Source organism: Ovis aries, chromosome 3 (assembly GCF_016772045.2).
Source record: "Ovis aries strain OAR_USU_Benz2616 breed Rambouillet chromosome 3, ARS-UI_Ramb_v3.0, whole genome shotgun sequence".
In the NCBI taxonomy this organism is placed as follows: Eukaryota; Metazoa; Chordata; class Mammalia; order Artiodactyla; family Bovidae; genus Ovis; species Ovis aries.
Window position 1 is genome coordinate 28,329,427 of NC_056056.1, and position 21,396 is coordinate 28,350,822.

The window sequence follows — 21,396 nt, forward strand, 5'->3', positions numbered from 1 at the left end:
CTCCACTAACTCTATTTCCCTCCAAGTGTTTGTAGGAAATGGGGATGAAATCTCTGAGGATGTGAGGGGATTGGGTGGCCAAGGATGACCAGGTTGCTCCTGCCCCAGGGCCAGAGGTTACCCAGGCTCCCAGTGCCACAACCTTTGACCTAATGTGAACTGTCTGAATGGCTTATACACTGTGTCTAAGTCTATTTTGTAGCCTGTGCATCCTATTCTTTGAAACTTGGAAAGTTGTCATTTGTGCATTCAGATAACTTTTTGTTAATCACTGTCTCAAAGACTGGTTCCTGGGTTCCCTTCAGATCTTCAGGGGTTACACAGTGTCCCCCCTGAGATTGTAGGATGTTATCTCTGACCTGAGCTCCTGGGTAGAAGTCGGGGAGAGCCCAAATCAGAAGCCAATCCTTCTGCTGTGGAACTTTCATTTGAGTGTCTGTATGGAGCCCAGAATGCTTTGTTCTAAGTACCAAGAGTAGCCGCCTTACCAACAGAACACTGGAGGTCTTGGGTGGCTGCTATTTAAAGTTGGAGCAACCAGGTTCTGAGGTGGAAATATGATGAGCTCTAATTTCAGACACTCAGCCTGCTGCAGTGGATCTCAGAACCAGACAGGCAGATTAACCTTCAGAGACCACATCAAAATCCCTCTACAGGTATGATGGCTCAAAACTGCCAGCCTCAGCAGCTTCTAGGAAAGGTAGCAGATACTGCCAACCTCCCCTGACTACCTAAGACATGTGGTTTTTGTTTTTGGAATCAACACTTTATGGGTTTCTAGGCCTTAGTTGCCATCCACTGCCACCCACTCCATCCCTCTGCCTCCCTTCCCCCCAGGCAGAGCAGAGAAGGCCCCTTTTAAAGCCCTTTGCTTTAAAACTTGAGGCTTCTGTCTCCCAGTCTTTCCCCAGACTCCCAAGAGCTTTTGCTGAGTAAAGCAAGCCTGGTTACTGATGACTTTTCACCCACTTAAAAACAAACGAAACACATCAATAACAGGGCCTCCTGCACAGCCAGGCTCATTGGTTAACAGAGGATAATTGTCTGGGCTGCTGGAGGCACAGAGCAAAGAGAGGGTCCACTCAAGCTGAGGGAAGGATCCGCAGCCTCATCCTTTCCCCAGGTCCTGACCACACACACCTCCATCCCTCAGCCATTTTTGTCTTCATTTTCAAGACAGAAATTTCCACTGAAAAACAAAATGTTGACTTGCAAGTTTTACAGCTTGCAGATCCTTTGGTACCAGGGAGTGCAGGACTCTGGAGAAGAGCTCAAGCTTGGGCTTAGCGCCCAGGATTCAGCTTTGCAACTGGCCAAGAGCCTGGAGACCTTTTGAAAGGGCCTTTTCTGGGTTTCCTGCCTGCTCTAATCTGCCTGGTACCTATTGCTGTCTGGTTTTTGTTGTTGTTGTTTTTTAATTTTAGGAAGACAGCCACCCAGATGACGCATGGCAGCCTGGGTTATGCTTGTTTTTAAATGCATGGCATTTAATAATGCTGCCGGAACACACTCTTCTTGCATTAGATCCAACTGGAAAATATAAAGATGAATTGCTGTAGGCTGGAAAATCAATTAGGAAAAAAAGAGGCAAAACATCTGGTGTTACTCCTAGGATATGAACATTCATTTTGCACATTTGAAATAAATGTGCTGAGTTCATTTAATTGCCTGTTGAATGGTTTCATGGATAATAGTGGGGTGTTTCATTGATCCTGGGCATTTCATAGCAAAGGGCATTGGCTTGGGTTCTTGTTTAATCTTAATTTGAAGTCAGTCTGGCTTGTGTTTCTACGGTCTTTTTTCACATGTGTTTCCGTGTACTTAGAACAGGGGTTTTCAAACTCAAGCCTGAGTTAGAATCATGTGGAGGGCTGGTTAAAACACAGATGGCTGGGCCTAGCTTCCAGAGTCTCTGATCAGCACATCTGGGGCAGAGAACAAGTGATGCTGGTCCAGGGACCACACTTTGAGAATCCCTGGCTTGGAATAAGGGAGAGTTCTGGTCATTATACCGTGCAGGGAGGTCGTTTCAGCAATAAAGGGAGTCACATTCCTGAGGCTGATGGTGCAGTGGCCTGTAGCCCTGACTGCCCTACCTTAGCGAGCACAGCACTAGCTTTCAGAGAAGTTCCCAGAGAAGTTCAGGGAAGTTTTCAGAGAACTTCCCTCCTATGAAGACCCGCACATAACCCCAGTCTTCTCTTCACACTCTGGTACAACAGGGGGTTTAATGCCCTTCAAAAGATATCTTTCTGCCATTCCCGAGTTCAGAATGCAGCAGCACACTGCTCTGCTAAGACAAGGGTTGCAAAAGCAAATAAGACACAGTCCTTGCCCTGGCGAGGGCAAGTTCCAGGAAGGTGTTCACTGAGCATGCTCAGATGGAGATAGCAGGCCCAGGGCACACTAGGAGCCAAGGGGAAGGTGGAAGGGCTTCATGGAGAAGGAGACATTTGAACCGAATCTTAAAGCAGGAGTGGGTGATGTGTAGTTGGAAGATACAGCTTCTTTATATTACTGTGATAAATATTTATATTTATATTACTGTATATACTTTATATTACTGTAATTACTTTATATTACTGGCCTCTGATGAATACAGCTCTCTTGGGTGAGAACTACCTTCTACTTTTAGCCCCTCTGGCATGCATTTCTTCAGTGAAGAAAAATGATGTTCCCCAGCCAAGTCAAACACAGCCTCTCCCCGGCCCTCCCTGTCCACACACAGACTAGGAATGGAAGTTGGTGATGATGGCTTCATTGTTTTCTCTGTGCCTCCCAGGGATGCGGGGCAAACACAAGGGCTAGCTTTGTGAGAACTGGACTCCTGGAAACACGTAGCCTGGGCTCAGGGACATGGCAACACCCCAAAGGGACCTGGTACTCCAGCCTGTTGTGGGACAGACTCTTAACCACTTTACTTGGTACATCTTCTGGCTGGAGAGAGAAAGTGGGTACTCAGGCTGCTCTTTCAATCAATTCTTGCAGCCCCTTTCCTGGCCTGAGAGGTGTAAGAGTCTGGAGGACCCTGGTTCATTCCTTCTGAATATTTATTGTTGACTAAAGGACACTGTGCCTGGTACTGTGCTAGGAGCTTGGAACTCAGTAGACAATTAGGCAGGCATGGTCCCTCCCCACATAGAGATTTCAATCTGTACAAGTAATAATAACAATGATAATGACAATAGCTACTATTTATTGACTAGGCATCAGGCCCCATTCTAGGCTCTTTATTTGTTCTATTTTATGTCTGTATTGGGCTTCCCAGGTGGTACTAATGATAGAGAACCCGTCTGCCAATGCAGGAGACATAAGAGATGCAGATTTGATCCCTGGGTTGGGAAGATCCCTTGCAGGAAGGGATAAGAACTGTGGTCTTAGAAATTAGACCTTAGGCGACAAGGAAAGGGAATTCCTTTGTCTTTCTGAGGCCGTACTCTAGGTGAATTGAAGGTATTGCTGGGTGGTAATGGGGTGTGGGGAGGGAGGGAAATTTCTGCTCCAACTGGGAAGAATATTATCCATGTCTGGGCAGGTGGGAAAGAGAAGTAGCACTTCTGAGGTTTTCCGCCATGGTGCTTTGAGCTGGGATCAGAGAAAGTATCACCAAGTAAAGGCATTGTGGGATAAGAGTCGTGGTTGTGATGCTCAGCCATCCCACTTTACATGGAGATTGGTTTCCTCATTGCCAACCACAAGTCAGGATGCCTACAGGCACTGTCTGGCACAGAATTGGGTGAGTTTATGGGTCAGCTGAACCAAGAGGGAGTCATTAGGGCACAAGTGGCAATGGAAATCCTTGGAGAAGAAATGAGATGATCCAGGAAGAGTTTGTGGAGTGAGAGGGGATTGCAGGTCAGGTCCTAACCTTCATAGTGAAAAAGCTGACTTAAAACTCAACATTCAGAAAACTAAGATCATGGCATCTGGTCCCATCACTTCATGGCAAATAGACGGGGAAACAGTGGAAAGAGTGACAGACTTTTTTTTTTTTTTTTTGGCTCCAAAATCACTGCAGATGGTGAGTACAACCATGAAATTAAAAGACGCTTGCTCCTTGGAAGAAAAGTTATGACCAACCTAGACAGCATATTAAAAAGCAGAGACATAAGTTTGCCAACAAAGATCTGTCTATTCAAAGCTGTTTTTTCCAGTAGTCATGTATGGATGTGAGAATTGGACTATAAAGAAAGCTGAGCACCGAAGAATTGATCCTTTTGAACTGTGGTGTTGGAGAAGACTCTTGAGAGACCCTTGGACTGCAAGGAGATCCAACCAGTCCATCCTAAAGAAAATCAGTCCTGAATATTCATTAGAAGGACTAATGCTGAAGCTGAAACTCCAATACTTTGGCCACCTGATGTGGAGAACTGACTGATTGTAAAGACCCTGATGTTGGGCAAGACTGAAGGCGGGAGGAGAAGGGGATGACAGAGATGGTTGGATGGCATCACTGACTCAATGGACATAAGTTTGAGTAAACTCCGGAAGCTGGTGATGGACAGGGAGGACTGGCGTGCTGCAGTCCATGGGGTCACAAAGTGTTGGACATGACTGAGCGACTGAACTGAACTGAACTGAACCCCCACAGTGAGCACAAAGGCCATGTCTGCTCCATCACTGCTGTGTGTCTACTGCCCAGTAGGTGTTGACCCATACGAGCACCTCAGTAAGTAGCAAGAGAGTCAATGCATTGATTAAGCAAGAGACAGAAGTTTAGGGAGCACCCACTTCTAAGAGACCCAAGGAAGTGACAAAGGCTGAGAACACCTGCTCTGGGGCATGAGAGAAAGGTCGGTTAAAAAAATGACAGGACTGCACGAAGGGTCGCACAATCCACAGATACTGGATACTCAGAATCAAGCAGATAAATCACTCTGTTCTGACAGGAGTTATGTATGACACAGCAGTGACAAGCAACCAACTGCTTTTGCTGCAGAGGCTGAGTCTAGGGAAGTTAAGAAAGTGCTTCTGTGAGGCCAGGCCTTGGGTGCCAACAGCAACTAGGGAAGGCCTTCTCTGTACCCCACCTCACAGGAATCACGACGTGCTCTTGGCCTGGTGAGGTTTCTGGGGAGGTCCTCCTAGAGACTCCAAGATGATCAGGCAGTGGAAGCACAGGACCACCTGGGGGTCTGGGAGTCCTCAGTGGTTGGTCTCTGCTGTGGGCTGAGCTTCAAGCATCAGAGGGAGCTGGGCAGTTTTGGTTTCCGGGTTGGGAGCTTGGCATAACTGGCCATGATTTTCATTTTAGAAACCATGATCTGAAAGCACAATTCTAAGGGGCCTTGTGCTCTAATGACTCTGTGTGACCTCTGTCCTCTGGCTGTCATTTGGAGCTGTTTTTCTTCTCCCTTCAATCTTGAAAAGGGAAGAAACAAATCTTCCCAGAAGCAAGTTTCTCATCCCTTTGTTAATGATTGATTTCATTTGCTTCCAGGACTTGTTTAACCTTTGGGTAAGCAATTGAAACCTTCTGGAGGCACCTAGAAGGAATGCAGGAATGTGTGTGCTATTTAATGGTAGAGAGATTATAAATGGGACTCGGACAGAATAAAAAGTATTATTTATATGAGTGCTAAAAACAGTCACTTGTAAAATACACACTCGTCCTTAACAGCCAAATATGGCAAAGCATGATATCTGGTCGCATAACCAGGCTGACTCTGTAAATAGGGAGATCAGTCCATCCACTCCCTTCCTCTCAGTTGAGCAATTCTGTGGCTACAAATTTCCTCCCAGAAAGTCTAGAATTGTAGACCAAATGGAGATCCAAGCTACATGTACAAGATAACACCAGAATAAACGAGCCAGTCTGGGATCTCTGAAGGTGTGTGTAGCTGTGCCAACAGAGAATTGTTCAAAGTTTTTACTTCATGGGTAATGGCAGAAATTACAGACTGTATCATTGGTTGCCTGCCAAATCTGAACGCACGAAGATGAAATGCCGTGAAGGCAAAAACAATTCAAAAAGGAAAAAGACTACTAATCAGGCACAAAATGCCATGAGTTCTGCAGTAGACTGATATGATCCAACCTCCATCCACGACCTAGTGACCAATTATAAGAAGGCTCACCAGTTAGCCAAGGGAATTCAGAAGGCCCAGCATCATCATAGGGTGTGATATGGGCCGTGGGATGGGGTAGGGTGGGGTGCAGAGCAGGGCCCAGAAACAGCAGGGATCATGGACCAATTCTGGGCACCTGTAACCCTCTTATCCTCAGCTGGATGTGAGAAGAGATGGTAGCTCAGGGAGTTTGCCAGGAACCTCAAGGAAGAGGGGCAGGAGTGGCGCAGTGCAGGTGTGGGCCCCTGCTCTGTCACATCACTTCTCCTGTATTGCCCATCTGTTTCACCTTCAGGGAAGTCAGGCTGCTTGGTGGGAAAGTTGAGGCTTATAGGCCCCCGCTCTGTCCTTCACGATCTGAGCATTATTGGACCAATTACTTTTACCTTCGTCTGCCTCAGGTTCTTTCTTTGTAGAATGGAAATAATTTTGGAGATTAAACAAGATCAAACCAAGTACTCGGCACAGAGCCCAGCGCATTCTAAGTCCCAGTAAATCTTGATTAACCCTCCCTCTCGTGGATTCATCTTAGCACCTTAAGCACAAGTAGGAGTGGGATAAATCTTGCTGGATAAATGAGTGTGTAATAATAACCACTCATTTGTTTGTCAAGGACTTTTTCAACGGTAAGCTCCTCAGGATATCACATCATCCTCATTTTTGCAACCTCAGCATCCAGCTAGAGGTTGGGCATGTAGTAGTTGCTTGGTAACTGCTAAATTACTGAATAATATCTCAGTTCAGAGGGTCCTTGATAATCTGGAGATTTCTCAGGGTTCAGTTCAGTTCAGTTGCTCGGTTGTGTCCAACTCTTTGCGATCCCATGGACAGCAGCACACCAGGCCTCTCTGTCCATCATCCAACTCCCGGAGTTTACTCAAACTCATGTCCATTGAGTCGGTGATGCCATCCAACCATTTCATCCTCTGTCGTCCCCTTCTCCTCCCGCCTTCAATCTTTCCCAGCACCAGGGTCTTTTCAAATGAGTCACTTCTTCGCATCAGGTGACCAAAGTATTGGAGTTTCAGCTTCAACATCAGTCCTTCCAATGAACACTCAGGACTGATCTCCTTTAGGATGGACTGGTTGGATCTCCTTGCAGTCCAAGGGACTCTCAAGAGTCTTCTCCAACACCACAGTTCAAAAGGATCAATTCTTCAGCGCTCAGCTTTCTTTATAGTCCAGCTCTCACATCCATACATGACTACCAGAAAAACCATAACCTTGACTAGACCGACCTTTATTGGCAAAGTAATGTCTCTACTTTTTAATATGCTGTCTAGGTTGCTCATAACTTTCCTTCTAAGGAGTAAGTGTCTTTTAATTTCATGGCTTTAGTCACCATCGGCAGTGATTTGGTTACACAGGATGAATTTGGCACTCGGGGAAGAAGTACCCACTGCTTGGGTCCCACAGGATGTGGTGGCAGAAGCTGAGCCATCTGAATGCCAAGAGGAAACTATGGGGGACCAGCAGGCTTTCTTCCTAGGAGTATGGTGCTCATGAGTCCTCAGCAGAGTCTGGGCGGACCACATATCTGTCTGTTGACCCAATAACACATAACGAGGAGCAGGTGGGCAGCACATGGGGCCAGGGAGACCTTTCCCACCCTCCTCTCTGACATGGCCACAGAGTGAAGAAGAATCGGTAACTTCTCCAGATGACAAGAATACCAGGAAAAATGCTGACAACTCGTAAGTGATAGGGAACGTATGCTAGAAAGATCTAGCCATTAGTCCTGTGTGTGCAAGACCCAGGGTTCAGCTGCTACGTTTGTAACCTGAGAAAGTTAAGTCCCTGCCTATTATGCTGCTTAGCAAAACCAGCAGACTCCACACCCCACCATGAAAGGGAAAACAAAGAAATGAGGAGACTTGATCACCTGACCGCAGCACCTCTGAGAGCAAGAGCCCAGAGCTTTATTTCTGCAGGAGTTTACCAAACTTCCTGCACGTGAGCTGGGCCAACTGGTTCTCCTGGCACAGAGGTAGGAGCTGAGCTTAATTAAACTACAGGATTAGACTGGAGCAGAGGTCTTTGTTCAGAGTTGGCTCCACTTTTGTTTGTCATTTTTTACATTCTCATTGAATAAGAGCAAAAAAATCGAATCATCAGGGACAGAGCATAGGAACAGGGGTGTGGTATAGAAGTTCCCAATCAAAGGTGAGTCTCTCCCTCGGCACCCTCTCCATATTTTGGCTTTTTCAGATAGCTGACCTTGAACTTAAGTTCCTGGTAATGCCTGACCTTGACTGGATCTGGGTCAGTGTCCTAGGGAGGGCCAGCAACCGATCAGAGACTTGGCTGTTCCCATCTCACTTTGGCAGGTTTTCTCCAAGGGACTGGGAAACAGATATTTAAGTCAACTGCGCCAAGTTCCAAGATCTGAGGACTCTGGGCCAAATCTGGGGGTTGGTGGCCTGGTGACCTCCAGGCCTGGGGACATTCTACTCTGGCAGTCAGTGGTGGAAGGCGAGGTCAGGGATGGTCACTTGCCTTATCATTTTTGGAAGCAAGGGCTAGTTTCAGAGATTGGGCTGGAAACTGACACTGGGATGAGCTGACTTTTGGTGCATCCTCTTCAAACCACACTAAGATTTCTGAGCCCCGCTTCTCCGCCTTGGTCAACAGGCCAAGGGCTAACATGCCATCTGAGCTCAAGGAGTTAGGACTTGCATTGGACCTGAATTTGCTTTCTGGAGGGCAGTAGAATAGGCCATCGGACGGGATTAGCCCATCAGATCCTGGTAGTTCAGGAACCAGAGAGAGAGAAACTCAATGGGTTAGGGCTACCAGGTATGAGTTTAGGCCCTGATGAAAATATTTGGGGGCTCCATCTTAAGGGCAGACAGGCTAAAAATCTCTATGTGGGATTTGATGCAGCTCATGTCTGGACTCCTGATCTTGCTAATTAATGGTCCCGCATCACACAGGGTACTGTAGTGGTCAGAACATGAGTCAAGGGTCATGAGCCCTGCGTCCATGAACATGTCTGTGCTGCCGCTGGTTGACCCCCATTCAAAATGTAGTGGAAGGAATTCAAGCATCAGGTGGTGGAGCTCTCAGAAGGCGAGAACTGCTGATGGTGCTCCCAGGTGCTGGAGAAGAACAGGATGAGGGGAAGACAGGGGAGGAGCTAGCTAGGGGTGCTCCTTGGAGAGGTCCCCCTGAAGACACAAGCCTGAGTTTTGTTCCCACTAAATCTTCAAAGCAGGGCTCAGACTTCATCTGCCTTTCCTGACTTCCTCTATCTTCCTCTTGTATTGAAGACACATTCTTTTTTTTAAAAAAAAAAGAAAAGAAAAGAAAAATAATTGAATGGAAAAAAGAGTAGTTTTCATTAAAAAAAACTAATGAAAGAAAAAGAGTAGTTTTAATTAAAAAAGGAAAAAATTACAATGAAAAAGTAGTCTCAATTAAAAAGAAAAATTAAAGAAAACAAAGAGTAGTTTTAATTTTAAAAGGGAAAAAAATTAATGAAAAAAAATCCCACATTGTTCCTTCCTTATCACTCTCAACTCTCCTCAATGTAGTCATTCATCTGTTATCTGACTCCATCTAGAATGAAGTCTACTGGAGCATAGGGACCAGGTCTTATAATGACTTGTATCCCTGGCATCTAGACCTGGGCCTGGTCCAGGTGTTGAGTAAACATTTGTTGAATGATGGACTAAATGAGGACTTTTCATGAGACAAAGAGCTTGTGGCCCTGCTGGGGAGGCAAAAATAACACATGTGCAGAGAATACAAGGCACAGTTAGTGTTGAACTATCTGGCTTTTCACCGAGAAGCTAGCTTGGGGTCCGCTGGCCTACCAGCCTTGTCTGAGAAGTCTGGGGGAGGAGGGATGCTTCTGTTAGAACGTGAGGACCATGAGAGCACGGCCCTTGTTCATCACTGCATGCCTGGCATGAGGCAGGTGCTCAATAAATACTCCCGGAATGGAGGCACCTTAGTTGTTTTAGTTTGTTTCCTTAAAGCAGATAGAAACACTGTTGTTGATTAACTTGTCCTCAAACTATGAAGGCGAACTCCAAAAGGAAATACACAGAATTGGAAAATCCCTATTGATGTGGCGGGCTTCAGGGCAGGTGACCTGTGCAGTCACACAGAACCTGGTGCTCAGAAGAGCTCTGACCTAAGTTTAATATAATGTACTTGCCATTCTGGAGTTCTCAGTTTTTGAATGGGGAGCCACCTTTTCATTCTGTACTGGATTCACAAGCTATGTAGTTGATTCTGCCCACAGAAGGAGACACTGTCAATCCATTGTGTGGGCCAGCAGAAGCAGGGAAGAATCTCTGGTTCTGGGCACCTACCTGGCAAACCTACTTGCCCTGTGGACTCTTGGGCAGCTTGTGGGGGCAGCCATCCAGGTGCTGTCTCCTCTTTCTCATCTGGTACATGTCTGTAGCTGCTTCTTTGCTTGGTTCCATCTGCCCTGAAGTGACCTCAGGGAGTGGCAAAGCCACCACAGCCAGTGACCCCACACCGCCTGTCACTGCAGTATGTTGTCACTGCCATGGGGAGGACTTTTTCCCTACCCGTCTGACACTTTATGGCACACTTCATAAACAGTGGCCTCACCAGTATGGTTCTAATAGGATCTCCCCACCCTCTCTCTTCAAGGAATTTGGGACATCTTTCCTCCTGGGTTGAAGGATGCTGAGGGTACCCTCAGAGTGCCTTTTGCTGATGTCAACCATTTTCCTGTTCTTTAGAGACGAATCCAAGGAATCCTCCAGCTAAGGATGAGTTTACAGACAACTGGTGCACCATCTCAGGATGGGGGCGATTTTTCTCTCCCTCTGGTTCAAGGTCTTTGATCTTGGTGGGCTGGAGCCCTCCTGCAATGCCCAGTACCCTGCTCGTTCCTCTAAGGGAGACTAGCAGAATGTCATGCTTGTAGGGCATGTGGTAGCAGAGGTACCTACAGAAAATACCTTATTCTGGGGATCCATGCTTGCTGGTCTGGTGGGGTGGGCTGGCCACTGGTAGAGTCATAGTCATCCTGAGAAACGCCTCCTCCCTCTACTTCTGGAACACAAGATAGGTGGGGTGGCCAGGCTTTGGAAAGGGGACTCTGAAAGCCATACCCATGTTGCCCAGCTCCTGTCTCCCACTATTTCCTGCTGCTCTGGAGCAGAGCTGGGATGGAACCAGCGGGCTCAATATCCCCTTGAAAGGCTGCTTTCAATATATCTGTAGTTTCCAGATATATTCTGGGTGTCCTGTGAGCAGTCACGGGTGTGTGTCCCTGGCATTGCTCTATCAAGAGCTCTTCTGGCTGAAGTCAGGGCTCACTAGCAGGACAAGTGCATGCCAGACTTTTTAAGTTGGCCCTGAGTAAGTCTGAATATTCCCTACTGCTTCTTGGACAATAACAAAAAAAAAAAAAAAAAAAAAGGGAATTCAGGTTCATAAATAGAAAACAAAGATCATGCAGGCAGATTTTTACAGTTTAAAAGTCAATGCCATTATTATAATTAAGATTTTTTTTTTTCTGTAAAATACTATTCTTCTTCCCAGGTGGCTCGGTGGTAGAGAATCTGCCTGCCAACGCAGGAGACCACAGAGACTCTGGAGTTCTCGGTTCGATCCCTGGGTTGGGAAGACCCTCTGGAGAGGGAAATGGCAACCCACTCCAGTATTCTTGCCTGGAAAATCCCATGGACAGAAGAGCCTGGTGGGCTATGGTCCATGGGATCGCAGAGAGTCAGACAACTGAGCGACTGAGCATGCACACACTCACTGTTGTTTTACATTTCTATTACTGCCAGAAGTGGGATGGAGACCACATGTCATTCAATCCAAGCTCCTTGTTTTAAAGATGGAAAGCTAAAACTTTAACAAATGGATAAAGATGGAAAACTGAGGTCCCTGGAGTCTGGGGGTGCTTCCCAAGGTCACTCAGATCACTAGTAGCAAAATAAGAACTCAGCTCCCCTCCAAGCCTCAGGCCCCTTCTCTCTCTCCAATATAAAGTTCTTAAGATATTTTAGTTATTAACTAAACATTCACAGTTGAAGAGCTGAGCAGTAGCTGGATCAGGGTCTGCTATGTTTTCAGTACACTGGCAATAAAACCCCAGTGGGTTTTATGAGTACAGATGGTCCCAGACTTAACACGTTTCAACTTTTGCTTTTTCAACTTCTACAATGGTATAAAAGTGATACACACTCAGTAGAAACCATGCTTTGAATTTTGATCTTTTTCAGGGCTAGTGATATGCAGTGACACACTCTTATGTTACCATGGAGTGGCCGCCGCAGCTCCTAGTCAACCATACAATCACGAGGGTAAACGACCAACACAGTTACAACCACTCTGTACCCAGACCTGTTCTATTTTTCAATTCAGTATTCAATCACATGAGATGGACAACACTGTTATAATACAGGTTTTGCTTTAGATGATCTTGCCCAACGATAGGCTAATGTAAATGGTATGAGGGTGTTTAAGTTAGGCGAGGCTAAGCTATGAGATTTGGTAGGTTAGTTTATTAAATACATTTTCTTCTTACAGTATTTTCAACTTACGGGTTTATTGGGACGTAAACCCATGGTAAGTAGAGGAGGATCAGTATTATTCTTTTATTTCATCATTCATCACCAACTGTTTATTGATCAAATGCTTTGTGCCAGGTCTTATAGTCAGTTCGACTGAATGACTTCACTTTCACTTTTCACTTGCATGCATTGGAGAAGGAAACGGCAACCCACTCCAGTGTTCTTTCCTGGAGAATCCCAGGGACGGGGGAGTCTGGTGGGCTGCCGTCTATGGGGTCGCACAGAGTCGGACACGACTGAAGCGACTTAGCAGCAGCAGCAGCATTAATAAAAATATCAAGTAGAATCAGATATGGTTTGTGCCCTCAAAAACAACTTGTAACTAGAAGTATCTCTATGTGTGCATGTTCATGAACTTAGGTACATGTACCCAAAGCTAGAAGCCCCCTCCACAGTATCTTTTATAAGAGATCACTTTGCCTTCCACACAACCAGTTAGGAAACTAGGCTTGATAGCTTTAGTCCAGTGAATTGGAAGTTGGAGGAGTTAACATTCTCAGTGTCCCAACAGGTAGAGGTGCCTTTCTTTGTTTTATTTCCAGCCCAGAACCAAAGGTGGAGTCACTGGCCCTGCGTGTGCTGTTTCATTGGCTAATGGAGGCACCTGTGCCAATGACTCTCTGTGCCTGTGCTCAGCCGCTCAGTTGTAGCAGACTCTTTGCGACCCCATGGACTGTAGCTCACCAGGCTCAGCTCTGTGCATGGAATTTTCCAGTAGGAATACTGGATCAGGTTGCCATTTCCTCCTCTAGGGGATCCCTGACCCAGGGATCAAACCACGTCTCTTAAGTCTCCTGAATTGGCAGGCAGATTCTTTGCCATTGAGCCACCTGGGAAGCCCATGCCAATGATTAAACATGAGCATACGTGAAATCACAGACACACACAGACACACACACACACACACACACACACACACACACACACACATTATGTAGAACCAGCTCTAGGATCACAGACTGTCAGTTCTGGATTATATGATCTTTATCAGATGAGAAAATTGAGACCCCAACCGCTTGCTTAGTTGTTAATTAGTTAATCCAGATAGCTAGTGAATTCCTTAAACTATTTAAACTTTTAGTTTATTCAGGAACTAAAAAAATGGGAAATGGTTTCTCTTAGAAGTGACTTCATCTGAAACGTCATCGCTCCTAAGATTAACATCTTGGAGAGGCATCAAGACGGCCATGGTCTCTCGTGGTTCCTTCATAGAACCCCCGGAAATCATGGCTATTAGGGAGGATTCCAAGCAACTGGAAGTCACATTAGACAGTCCCAGATGCCAGCTGCCCCCTCTAACAGAGGCCTGAGACACCCCAGCTGGGGCTGGGGCTGGTGCTGGGCAAGCCTCCACTCCCCCTCCCGCCCCCTGCCACCAGCCCAGTGAGTCCTTATGGGGAGCCGGAAGGGTGGCAGGAGGGATGAAGGATGTATTCGCAGCACAGGCCCCACCACAAGATGTTTTGGTCTGAGCATGGGATTATTGTTCTCCCATCACAGCCCAGCGATGAAAGCCATTCAGGAATGCCCTGCAGGGGCAGGAGGTTTGCTGCCAGACCCTCCCTCAGTAATCAACTCAGCCCATCCACAGACTCAGAACCCAGGGCTCCTTGAGTGGGAGAGATGTTCAAGTCAACTGAGTCCAAGTTCCCACTGATGAGTTCCTTCCAGAGAATTCTGCTCTTGCCTAGACTCCTCCAAAGACAGGGCGTTGCTCATTTATAAAAGCACCGTTTCCAGCTTTCCTAGGGAAAGGCCACTTTCCTAGAATGTTGACCTAGGGGTCTCAGCCCTGCAGCCTGGGGCTCACCCTGTTCTCTGCTGTCTGCTGCCCTGGGAAGGTTTGAGTTCAGTGTGTAAGATGCTCTGGGCCAGTCATCCGCAGGTCAGTGCTTGACTCTCCCTCTCAGATGTGGTTGGGAGGGAAAGTCGTCCCTAGCCCTCCTCTTAACAGGGGGATCCTGAAAGCGTGAGCTCCAGATCTCCTGGAAAATCAAAAGCCAAACAGTCCAGTTGCAGACTGACCAAAGCAGAGACAAATAGGGCTGTGGTCTTCTTGGCCTCAGGCTTCTCTGTGACATGGAACATGGAAGCCATAGAGCCACTGGGGTTTTCTACCTCTTGCCCTACAGACTCTGCCAGAAGTGCATCTTCTTACCCCAGGGCTGACCTCTCTTCTGTTCCTCTCCAACCTCCCATCGCAACATAATTTCTAGCTGGAGGTAGAGAGTTTTCTAGGTGTTTTTGAAATAGCCAGAGGAAAGACCACCACGCTGCCTGATGCTCTTGGTTTTATGGGCTCCGGCTTGGGGAGTCAGGGCCCCGGGGCCGGGCTCACTAGGCATTGTGTTCTGGGCCGCTGGTCACAAGAGCATATGGTCAGGTGAGCCATGGGAGTGAGTGCTGGGTGCTGGGACAGGGACCCCAGCTTCACTGTCATGTAAGACTTGACCTCCAGCCATTTGGCTGGTGTTGGAAAAGAGGTGGAGGCCGACACTGGGCCAGGCTGCAGTGCCATTGGGGGAGTTCTCAGAACAGAGTGTGACTTGACGCCCCAGAGGCGACCCTAGAAGACTAGGCAGTGTTTCCTGGACTGTTCCTTAGTGAACTCACCCAGGCACATGGCCCTTCCCTTTCATCCACTCAGCAACATTTATATTCAGCAGAGTAGTTCTGGCGAAAGCAATTCTTTGATTGCCTGCCTAGCAGGATGAGCAACCCCTCTAGGGGTTATTTGGACAAGAGTATAAACGATCTCAAGAATGTGACCTGACCTCGCAAGTACAGGGGGAAATCAGGAAAGCTTCTTCAAGGTCTTGAGGGATTAAGTGGTCAGTTTGAGGGGCAGGTGGATGACTCTGTCTTGGGTCCTATTTCTTATGCACACACTGGTTGTTTGGTCATTCAGTTGTGTCCGATTCTTTGAGACCCCATGGACTGTAGCCCACCAGGCTCCTCTGTCCATGGGTTCTCCAGGCAAGAATACTGGAGTGGGTTGCCGTTTGCTCCTCCAGAGGATCTTCCTGACCCAGGGATCCAACCCGTGTCTCCGTTGTCTTCTGCTTTGGCAGGCGGGTTCTTTACCACTAGCGCCACCTGGGAAGCCATATATAGGATCCTAAAGCCCAAAGGGGTTTCCCGGGTGGCTCAGATGGTAAAGAACCTGCCTGCAATGCAGGAGACCTGGGTTTGATCCTTGGGTTGGGAAGATCCCCTGGAGAAGGAAATGGGAAACTACTCCGGTATTCTTGCCTGGAGAATCCCTGGGACAGAAGAATCTGGTGGGCCACACAGTCCCTGAGATCACAAAGAGTCAGACACGACTGAGTGACTAACTAACACTTTCACACTTTCACAAGCCCAAAGACCAACATGAATTATTCTGTTGATCAGCAACTAGACTTGAATTATCCTGCCAGGCCAACAAAGGCATTGGGCTAGAGTTACACTAAATAATTCAGCCTGAGAAGTAGACTGCCAAGGATTTTGGTGACTCCCAGACTACTTAACTGGGCAGATGGAAAGAAAATGGAAGGGCAGATCAGCCTGGCGTCAGAATACTTTATGTCCGCTCAGGGAAATGGCTGGGGCTTCCCTCAAGTAGGGGAGGAGATTCACTCTGTAGAGGTGGGGCTATATGGAATTGCTCTTGGAAAGAATCATAGATCTAAGCATGAGCTCTCTTCAGCCCCAGGTCTGTGTGAAGAGGAAAGCTCACTGAACTTGGACTCTGCCTCATTCAGGATGAAGACCCTCCCATGATCAGGGGACCCTTTTAGTAGCAACTGCCTTGTCTTGATTCCAGCCACTCTTGGCCCTAGGCTGTAGTCACCGGGCCTCTTTCTTGAGGGGCAGAGATATTGGCCACTGTGAGGATGGGCCCTGCTGGAGATCTGGGGCAGCTGCCAGCCTGTGGGTGGTCAGGACCAGAGCAGAGCAAATTTGGTCACAGTGCAGCCTGGGGAGTTGGTTTCAAGGACCCCTTGGTGGCTTTCTTACCCAAGTTTCATCTATAGCTCCTACAACTGAGGCTACAACAACAAAGCAGACCCTCTGTACATCTTTGATGAATGGATCTGTCAAATAATACACAATGAGTCAACTTCTCTGGGGCTCAGTTGGTAAAGAATCTGACTGCAATGCAGAAGACACAGGTTCAGTCCCTGGGTCGGGAAGATACCCTGGATAAGGAAATGGCAACCCATTCCAGCATTCTTGTCTAGGAAATCCCATGGACAGAGGAGTCTGGCAGGCTACAGTCCACAGGGTCACAAAGAATCAGACACAACTTAGCAACTAAACCACCACCACCACCAACTTCTCTACCTCAGGAAGCAGAGCTCACTTACTCTGACATCAAAGACTTTCTTTGGTGACTTGTAAAACTGCAGGGTCCTGAGATAACCATCATTAGCAAACCTGGTGGCTTAGATGGTAAAGCATCTGCCTGCAATGTGGGAGAGCCGGGTTCGATTCCTGGGTCGGGAAGATCCCCTGGAGAAGGAAATGGCAATCCACTCCAGCACTCTTGCCTGGAAAATCCCATGGACGGAGAAGCTTGATAGGCTACAGTTCATGGGGTCGCAAAGAGCTGGACACGACTGAGTGACTTCACTTTCTGTGGAAGAGCATTAAGGATAACGCCATAGAACACTCTTGTTAAAACATGACCTTTTCATTTTTGCTTCAAATCTGTTTTATTTGCTCAATAACAACAAAATCATTATGTAGAAAACATTTTAATTTTCAAAATTTTATAATTCTTTTTAGAGATCTTTATCTGCTCACTTGTGAATATGGCATTTGATCTTGGCAGCAGTCTGGGGCAATAGGTAACTTTGTTATTCCCATTTTGCAGCTGAGCACATGAAGGCTGAATGCCTTCTCAGATCCACACAGCTGAGATGGCACTGACCTGTGACTCTCTGCTTGATTCCTTTCCATTGCCTCAAGCTGGGGAAGCCAGGCCATCAGAGTGTATAATTTTCCTTTTGTTCCATCAGATGAGAGGTGGCAGTTTATCTGGTCCTCATAGAATTGCCGCTATAAGCCAGATGTAGGTCCTGAACAGCTCTGCAATTACCACGGAGAGGGTATAATTTGGGGAACTCCGTCTGGGTGGGCTTTATTCTGGAAATCTCACTTATGATTAACTCTACTATTATCAGACAAGATTATGTGTGGGAACCAGAAGCAGTTGGTTCTGATTCTATCCCTGGCTCAGAGTCAGGCTGTCCTCATCTCCTTGGGCTACTCCCTGGATTCCAGGTCTGAGGCTGCTCACTCTCCCTAAACTCAGTGTGAAAGCCACCAAGAAAAACCCAGGCATCAAGTCCCCATGGTGACCACAGCCTCCTAGGTCCCATGGTGACCACGCCCCTGCTCCCCTGGGCAGAGCTCTGGCCCCATTGTGGACTGAACCTGACCCTCTGCATCCATAGATCACCCCACAGTTAGTTACCTGCCGCTGGAGGATACTCATCTCAGGTGCCAGCCCTGCTGGCCTGGGCCGTGACTCCAAACGGGAGTCTCAGTTGCAGCCTTGGTGGATGGCTGTTTCACCTCTGATTTTCACCATTTCAGTTTCTTAATCTATATAAAATGGGTGTTTGAGCAGCTGCCACATGCGATTCTAGTGGGGTAGCACAGAGACCCACACAGTGGGCTCCTGCTCTGAGCTCCATATTATCTTATTTGTTCTTCAAAATCATCCTCTGGGAAGGTATTCTTATTCCCATATTGCAGATGGAGAAATTCTGACATAGAGAGATTTAGTAACCTGGAGAGAAACAAAACCAGAGCAGCCCCTGATATTTGGAAGCTGGCCTCCCATTCACAGTCTGCGGTGTTCCAAGCTTACAGGATACCAGCCCCTCACAGGGCACCCTGAGGCCAGGCTAAGATAGACCCAGCAAGACCACTTTGCAGTTTTGGCTAAGCATGCACAAAAACACCACTGGGCCACCCACAAAATATCACTGCCTTCCTGCTCCCCCCTCCCCCACAAATGAGTGACTTCTTCACCGGCTGCAGTTAGATCCATGTCATAGCCCAAGGGAAGCTCACAATCAGGACTGGGAATCAGAGCTCCAGAATCTGTTCCTGGTGGCCACGGCTGTGGTCTTACACTCTGATCTTCCCGTGTGCTCAGAAATCATCCCAGCTTGGTGGTTTTCTGCTTGCTGACTGTTTGAAAGAGGAAACGGTGAATGCGAACACTCCTGATCTGTCATGCGGTCACCCCACCTTGGACCGGCCAGTAGCACAGGGGCTGCCCGCAGGCTGCAGGGAGACTACCCCACCCGCCCCCATGGCCCACGCATGTCTTGGTAACTGGCACATGGAGGCTGCCATGTGCTTTGCTGGCAAAGAGAGTCAAAACCCCTTCCCCAGTATGGTCCTTTGTTCCTGCTGATGTCTCTGCTGCAGTGTCTCTGATCCCAGCAGGACACTGGCCTGAGACGTAAGGAGATGACTAGTCACCCTCACAGACCTCGCAGAGCCCAGTGGTCCATATGGGACCCAGTGGTCCCAGTGGGTCTGGTCCACAGACCCAGACTTGGCAGCACTCCCACCTGAGGGCATCTGATACCAATACCAGGGAATCCTCCTTGCTGCCACAGCTGCTAAAATAACAATAGTTACTGTGGTCACCGGTTACCAGCACCATTTGTCGTACTGTGCCAGAATATTTCTTATACTTCTGTGATCCTCATAAGAAAACCCTAGTAGGTAGGTATTATTACTCCCATTTTATGGATGAAGAAACTGAGACTCGGCAAGTTCAATAGTAATGTAAGCTGATAGATTGTAAATGGCAGAGTCAAGATGTGGTCAGATCCCTCAGGAACTCTGCCGCTTCCCTCTCTGGTCTCTGAGCATCTGGTTGTCCTAGGTGCACCTGGGTACCTGCACAGACTATTCAAGAAGATAATGTACTCCACCAAACCTCCCACCCCAGGACAGGGGGACTTAACCCCCACTTTCCCTGAGTGCAGCTGGTGGACAGCCTCTCTGGGAATCGCCCTCTGCTGGAGGAAGCTGCCTTGCTCATGGTCGTGCCCCTTCTAGGGTGCAGCCCATATCCAGCGCCTGATCCGTGGGGGAAGGTAGACAGGCCAGGCCCTTGCCTCAGCTGGGGACAACTCTGAGGCCACCTCAACTTCAGTGTTCCCCATGGGGTCAGCTGATGTCTTACTGGGATTACTGTCAGCCCAGCTTCTCCTGCCATCCAATCCTGTTTCTTTCCTTCTCCATAGGTGGGCATCTTGAAGGTGCTCCCTAAGAAACTTCCCACATGCTGTCTCCATCCCAGGGTATACTCTCCAGGGAACACCCCCCCCCAACCCCCAACCCCTCTCCACTCCCGTGACAAGGATGTTTTATAACATTAGCTGGGGGTTTGCAGGTTTATCCACTGGTTTCTATAAGCACTTTCAATGTCTGCAGGAGGGTGGTGTTCCCAGAAGGAATGACGGGCATTCTTGTGTCCTTGGCGTCAGTCACATGACCTGAAGGCAGTCCATTTGACGGACTCTAGGCATTTACCTGTTTCAAAGACGTTCTCGGCCACAAAGATTTGCTAAACGTATTTTTAGTATGAAAGTCTGGAGTTAGCCTTCTCTTTAAAAAAAGTAGTTTGCAGATTAGAGGGACTGACAATGAAGTTTATTAATTTATTTTTAGACTTTTAAGTTTTATATCGGCGTACAGGTGATACGGCGAAGAGACTCAGCCACACGTGTATGGCTGTATATGTATGGCTCCTTCAAACTCCCCTCCCATCCAGGCTGCCACATAGCATTGAGCAGAGTTCCCTGTGCTATATAATAGGTCCTTGTTGGTTATCCATTTTAAATACAGCAGTGTCCATCCCAAACTCCTAACCATCCCTTCCCTCCAACCACCCTTCCCCTTTGGTAACTGTAAGTTCGTTCTCTAAGTCTGTGAATCTGTTTTGTAAATAAGTTCATTTGTATCATTTCTTTTTAGATCTCACATATTCAAGTTTATTTTTAAGGTAAATGAAGGCTATCGTTTTTCAGAGTTTAACGCCCAAAGCACACTCAGTCATTTATGATGCCTTGACTAGAGCCAACTGTGTGTTAATGAAGATAATATTATCTGATTCCACAAATTGGGTAGCTATTTAGTTCTCTCTGCCAGCCTCTGTCTAGGGGATGGTCTGGGAGGCACAGGTGAGAGTTTCTGGGTTTGGAGGAGCTCACCATCTAGTAGGAGGGTTGACATTGAACTTGTCATACTAAAAAATACAGTGATGATAGTTTTGAGGATCTGGAGTCTCATTTAAAATGTTAAATGAAAAAAAAGTGGATATGTATTTCCATACTAAGTCAATAAAAATTTTGAACAGACAGATACGAAATTGTCACCTAGCACTATTACAAAGAGGAGCATGATTTAGGAATATGCTCATCTTTCTCCCTAGCTAGGCAGGCCTCAACTGTAAGCTGATGTTGGAGCTGCTCAGAACCTTAATGGAAAATCTTCAGCTTGATTTGTATGTGAAAGTGCTTTATGAGTTTGTCCCCTTTGGATCACCTGCTGATGTCTATTGTCCTAGCATCTTAGTCAGATGTATCTCTTTTGTCCCTTTCCACCCCCATTGCCTAGTGGATATAAAGCTCAACACCTCTTCTTGCATTGAAAGTGAAAGTGAAAGGGTTAGTGTCTCAGTTGTGTCTGACTCTTTGCAACCCCATGGACTGTAGCCCACCAGGCTTCTCAGTCCTTGGAAT